This window comes from Gavialis gangeticus, unplaced genomic scaffold (genome assembly GCF_001723915.1).
Source record: "Gavialis gangeticus isolate Ggan-Ray unplaced genomic scaffold, GavGan_comp1, whole genome shotgun sequence".
NCBI lineage: Eukaryota > Metazoa > Chordata > Crocodylia > Gavialidae > Gavialis > Gavialis gangeticus.
In genome coordinates, this window is record NW_017728981.1 from 899,509 (window position 1) to 905,711 (window position 6,203).

Genomic DNA, 6,203 nt, shown 5'->3' on the forward strand with positions numbered 1-6,203 from the left:
GCGAGCCCGGCCGTGGGCAGCGCAGGTGAGGCCGGGCCGGGGGCAGCTCCTTCCCGGGGTGGTGGGAGCAGCAGGGAGGGGAATGGCTGTTTCCCCCGCCCCTGCACACAGGATCGGGCCCGCCGCCGGAGGCAGCCGCGGGGCTTTCCTGTCCTCCAGCTCCTTCCCCTCCTCCTGCACCTGCCGCCCGGCTCCTGGCCTGCTTGCTCGCCCTGGGGGCTGGGCGCTGTGGACCGGCTGCCTCCGAGGCTGGCAGGCGCCTGCCCGGCATCTGGACGCTCCCGGTCGCTCGTCGGGAGTCTTCTCGGCCTCTCAGTCTGGGCACCAGGTTGGGCTTTGACCTGACCAGGCTTGCGGACCTCTCAGGTGGTCGTGCCCTCAGCGCTGGGCTGGGTTATAATCTCGGGAGCAGGCATGCGGCTGCACGGTCCGGCGCGTCCTGAGGGTGCTCGGTGGCGAAGGCTTCAGGAGAGCGACGCTGCCACCCGTGCCCAGGCCGGCGCGGCGTTTGCATCAGGACAGGCTCTGCACAAGCCTGTCGCGAGGATGTAGCAGGGGGCGTTTCTGCAGTGGGACCTGGCACGGCTGAGCGTGTGTGTAGGGCACGAATATATGCATGGGAGCCTGGCGGAGGGAATGGAGCCGGGCAGCTGCAGGGACTAGCGTGGCTTGTTGCAGCCTGGCGTGCACAGCAGCATCTCCAAGCTTGAAGCCTGCACGCTAAGAGTCGGGGCCTGGCTGACGGGAAGGAGCAAGCATCCGCCAAAGGCTGATCGAAGCCTTCCACCTGGCCGCCAGCATGTCGGAGGGTTGCAGTCTGCCCTTGTCCTATGTGCTCGAGGACCAGCGCGTGAGCCTGGGAGAAACGGAGACCGGGCACCGCTTTTCCAAGCTGTTCGGGGCCTGGCTGCGCTGGGCTCTTTGCGGAGAGCTTGGGGGTGGGCAGCGAGCCTCCATGCTTCTCGGCAGAGCTGCTGAACCTTCCAGATGTAACCTGTGGCCGTAACGCGGGTACAAGGTGGACATCCTGGGCCCGTGGGGTTTGTAGCAGCTGCGCGCAGCTGGATTTGGTGCCGGCACATTCTTCCCCCTTGCCTCTTTCTTTGGTGCTTTCCTGCTTTACAAGCTCTTTGCTTCATTTCTGGCCCCAGGCAGGAAGGGGTGGGCCTCGCGGTTGCAAAGACAAGGGTGGGATGCTTCTGACCAGATCTGTGCAGAGCGGCAAACTTTCTTGGGAGCTCTCTAAGGACTTCCTGGTTTGGGCTAAGCCCCTCCTAGGATTTCAGCCCTTGCTGCCCAGCTGCTTGCGAGCAGGAAGCAGGAGGGAGCTAAAAAAACAAAACAGCCCTTCGTTTGTTTGCATGTCAAATGAGTTCAGGATTGTTTTTTTTTATCCCCCGCCCCCCTCCAATCTGGCCCTTAACAGCAGAGATTCCTGCACTCATTAGTATCACGCGTGTTTATCTGGAAAGCTCGGTTTCCAAACTGTCCAAGCCCATCTGCATACCCCTTCCCTTGCTTTTCTGGGACGTGGAGAGGCCAGATGTATGCAGAAGCACGTGCTCTTGTAATAGCTGGGCACCCCTGGCTTGTTGCGGCTTGTCTGAATTGGGCTGGAAGGGCAGGGACTAGCTTGGTGTATGTGCAGCTCCCAGCACAGAGCACTCCTCATCTGCTTGCCGCTGAGACGCATGTGCTACATGATTTTAATGCTGGTTTGCAGCCTTCTCTGCTTGACATGGCGGGCCTGGGTTAGCTTTTTGCCCTTCGCGGCACCTAAAAAGGCCGGTGTGTGTTGTGGCTGGAGTACGGGTCTCGGTCCTCTGCTCAGTGGGGATAAAACCCCGGTTGGGAGCTTTGCCTGGTCTCTGGTGGAGCCTCCTGAGTCAGGTGTCTTTGAGGATGCCAATTTTCTAGCGGGGAGTTGGCTCGAGGTAAGCTGGTGCGATTCCCACACCAAGGGGGTGGGCTATGCAGGGTGACTTGCTGGAGGATGTGACGCTGTCTGTGGTGTCAGCCCGGAGCAGTTGAGGCTCGTGAGTCAATCTGCAAGAGAGGGCGTGCGGAAGATGTTGGGAGCTGAGCTCGTCTCTGCCTGTTGAACCCGGAGCCCTTTGGGGTCGGGCTTTTGAGCTCTGCCTCCAGGAGGGCTAGGAAATCCTTTTCAAGTGAAGATGGAGAGTCCCCTGTGATAGCAAGATGAGTAGCCAGGGCTTTGGTGAAAATCCCCAGAATTGCCAGCCCGGGGTTTTTATCACGTGAGTTTGCCCACGCTCGGTTTGCATGCATTTGCCTGCTTGCTTGCTTTGCTCCATCCACGGCTGTGCTGGGAAAGGGAAGCGGGCTTAAGTTGTGACCCAGGCTGCCGTCCACACCCCTGCGTCTCCTCCGGGCTGCTGCAGATCTGCGTTTGCTCAGATTGAATCGGATCTCCTGCCAATGCCTCTCTTGGGAAGGCAGAGCCAGCTTGCTTGGTCTCTTGGAGGTCTCGCCGATATAAACTGTACAGTCCCTAACTTTTTTTTTTTTGCCCTGTACTCCGAGGTTTATATTTTTCTCATCTGGCTTGTTACCCGCCGTTCTTCCCAGCACGGACAAATCCTCCAGCCAAACTCTGATCTCTCTTCTCGGCTCCTTCACCCCCTCTTCGTGTGCCGCTGCAGCTCTAGCTGCGGGGGGCAGGTGAGTCAGTCCTGCAGGCAGCCTTTCACCGCCTGGCAGACTCTGAAAGGCCTTGTTGCAGCTGGCTGGCCCTGCCTCAGCCTTTCTGTTGTCTTTTGAAGCTCAAAGGGATTGAAAGCCACCAGCCGACATGGCTTAGTTCTGCATTTTTTAGTTTTGCTCCCTGGAGGGGTGTGACCAGTGGAGATGGGGTGACTCAGTGTCTCAGTCCTGTCCTAGGACAATATGTTGTAGCTGGAATACAAATTTGTTGTGTTTGGGACCACAGGTTGGGCCTCGTGGGCTCCCTGGGTGGCCCTAACACTGATTTTGGGGGAAGAAGCAATTTGGGCAGCTCTCTGTTGCCGTTTCCTCCTCACCTCTGCCCAAACTTGCAAGCTGTCCCCATCATGCCCGTGGAGCGCCAAACCAGACACAAGCTCCCAAGGCTGTACCCAGCCCAGGGGGACCATCGGGACTTGAGCTCCATGCAGGGTCTGTGAATATCTCCTGTATTTCCTTCCTCCTTGTGACCTTGTTTTTGTGCTAAGGTATTAGGAGAGTTTGCAGATGCTGTGGCCTTGAATGTGAGACCCCCCTGGGCTGCTGACTGTATGCCTTAGCATCCACTCCCCTATGGCTGTGAATGAGCTTCAGAGTTTATATTCTGCTCATTGGTGTGATGGTAGCTCTTGCAGACAGGCTGGATCAGGGCCCTATGGAGCTGCATAACCTATAGATGATGCCAGTGCTTTCCCCAAAGAGAGCACAAGCTGAACCCCCCCTCCCCCCCCCAAACGGTGGTAAGCAAATGAGATCAATGAAGCTGCTTTTTGGCAGAGAGCAGCTAGAACGAGAGCCTCAGAGTCTGTTGATTCCCGGATCAGCCTTGTTGACCATCCTTGGACGCATAGATAAAGACGGTGATCTTCCACTGCAGGGGACTGCCAAAGAAACACAGTGCTGGGGGAGTTTGCCCCACTGTTTCTTGCCTCTGAGAACTTGCTGTGCTCATAGGGCTGGTCCCTCACATTTGCTGCAGGCTGCAAACCCCATGCTGAAGGGGTGCTGGGAGCCTGGAAGTGCCCGGGGCTCCTGCTTGCCATGGGATGCAAGAAATGGGGTGCAGGTTTAGGTACAGCAGATGCAGCTGGCGGGGTCCCTGCTTCACTCTGTTATGAATAGTTGGAGCCCAGGTGCCTGGAGGTTGCTTGACTTTGGGGGCATTCCCAGCCACGCGTGGGATGGAAGTGATGGACCGCAGCCCTCTCGCACCGTGGTGGGACGAGGCTAGAGGCAGCTTCTGCTCTGGGTATCGGTATTAGATGGCGCAGCAGAGAAATAAGCCCATAAGTGAGCCAGACTGCAACCCGTGTATCCCGTTGCAGCAGTTGCTGTGCCATCCTCATCGTGCTGCTGCTGGAAGGGCACTGAACTGCGGTCCTGCATGTTGTCACCTTAGCATTTCCTCTGCAGGGACACTGGGGACAAAGTGTAACATCCTCCCAAACAGGGTTATTTGCAGACAAGCTGGATGGCTTATAAGCAGGGTGACGATAGGGACAGCCTGCAGTGCCCCGGCCCTTTGGGTCTGCTGCGAATCCTTGCCTGGTCTGGAGCAGGGCAGATGCTAACATTTATTCACAACCTGTTTTCCCTCCTTGGTCTCGGCCAGCAATTCTCTATCAGGGAGAGGAATTGCTCTGTTCATTTTCTGCACTTGAAACACGAGTGAAAACTAAAGAGCTGGTATTTCCAAGCTGAGAAAAATTGAGCGCTACCGATCTAGGCCGTTCACAGCAGGTCCCCGTCTTGCTTGGGGCCCTGTCTGTCCTTGCAATACAGCAATACTATTCTCATGTTCCTCTGGGGGGGCGTTGAATTTTCTTCCTTGTGTTGTGTGTTTTTCCAGCAGTGCCGGGGGGTGGCTTTTTTTCCCTGGATGCTATTCACCACCCCCGCCCCCGGAAAAGAAGTAAAGACTTGCTTTGCTTGATGCAGGTCATCACAGCTACTGCCTCGTGCATCCAACTGTGGAGTTTAGTGTCAAGTGCCCTCCATCTCCCTGGCTCTGATTCACTGGCTAAAATAAAAGCCACCCCCCTTCTTCCAATTCAGTTGTCGCCCGGGCTAGCACGGAGATATTGTGAAACGTTTTGAGGGCAAGACAAAGCACCTGACTTGCTGTCAGGAGGCTGGAGGGGTGAAGCACTGCTGTTCAGATCTGGCAGGGCATGGTAATCGAGACTTGGCCCGGAAGACTTTTGAAGCAAGGAAACAAAGGTTAGGGAGAGGAGACGATGTGGAGGGGCTGGGAGAGGAAAGGGAAGCCAGCGTGTGGGGGCTGGGCTGGAATTTGAGAGGGCATCTCGGCAGCTGGAAGGCTGCATTGACAGTGTTTAGAAAGGGGATAAATATCCAGGGGCCCAATGGCTCAGCTAGACGTTGTTCCCATTGCGGTTCGGCATGGGAGCAGCTCCTCATGCACTGCGAGGCTAGGGCAGGGCTGGCGCTGGCTTGCAAGAGAATTGCATGCGGAGAAAGACGTTTTTGGGAGCACCGGGCTCTTTAAAAAGCTGCTTTATGTGGGGGGGTGCTGATGCAAGGTTGGCTTCAAAACTTGGGGCCATCCAGCACCGCTTGGTTGTAACCAGCTCTGCTGGTTTTCACTGGATCTTTCTAAAAACAGCCCCGGTCCCACTGACATGACGGGTCTGGGCCCCTGTCCTGAAATCGCTTGCCTGCGATGGGGCCCACGGACTTTCTCGTGGGCTCTTTGCCATGGGAATACATTTTTGGAATCTGTGCTGGACGCCTTGTCCTTCTCGTCTCCCAGCTGCTTGGAGTCCGGTCTCCTGGGATAGTCATTTCTCTGGTTCTGTGAGTAGAATGTGGTACCCGTCCCTCTGGAGGGTCTCCAGGAGGGCTGGTCCAGGAAATCGAGCTGTTCCTTGGTTTTAAATATCTTTCCTGAGCCGGGGAAATGGAGCAGAGTGAAACCCGGCTTGGTGAAACTGCGGTAGTTTTCTGCCCTCTTCTGCACAGGTGTTGCTTTCTTGGTATCACCCCAATCCCTTGAGGGGCAAGGCGAACTCACTTCCGATGCTTCTGGACAAGAACTGTGAAGGCTAAGAGAGCTCTTCAGGAGTAGAAATACCATCAGGGCGCTGCAATTAGTCTAAAAACTTGGAATAAATTTTAAACTGGAAAGAAATCGGAGCCGCTAAAGGAGTGGGACTGCATGGATGGGGTTTCTAGATGAACTTTGCTCTACCCTTGTTGAATCATAGAAAATGAGGGTGGGAAGGGGCCTCAGGGGGTCGCATCTAGTCCAACTCCCTGCACAAAGGAGACCCAGCCCCAACTACATCATCCCAGCTGAGGTTTTGTCAAGCCAGGCCAAGGATGGAGGATGCCACCACCTCTCTAGGTAACCTGCTGCTTCACTGCCCTCCTAGTGCGAGAGTTTTTCCTAATATCCAACCTAAACCTCCCTTGCTGCAACTGGAGCCCATTTGCTCCTCATGTCCTCATACTGCTGT

General features: G+C 56.1%; 1 protein-coding gene across 4 annotated transcripts in view; it reads left to right on the plus strand.

Annotated features, from left to right (window-relative positions):
* The window catches only part of HDAC7 (histone deacetylase 7), a 148,361-nt gene that overhangs the window by 69,675 nt on the left and 72,483 nt on the right, over positions 1-6,203 (plus strand). The window contains exon 1 of one of the 4 annotated variants that reach the window (XM_019511315.1): positions 7-25. The exons of 2 other annotated variants lie outside the window; for them this stretch is intronic. The gene's annotated coding sequence lies outside the window, so the exon portion shown is untranslated. Of the gene's footprint in view, positions 1-6; positions 26-1,851; positions 2,259-6,203 lie in introns of those variants that run through there. One more of the 4 variants, XM_019511309.1, reaches the window with a different exon arrangement.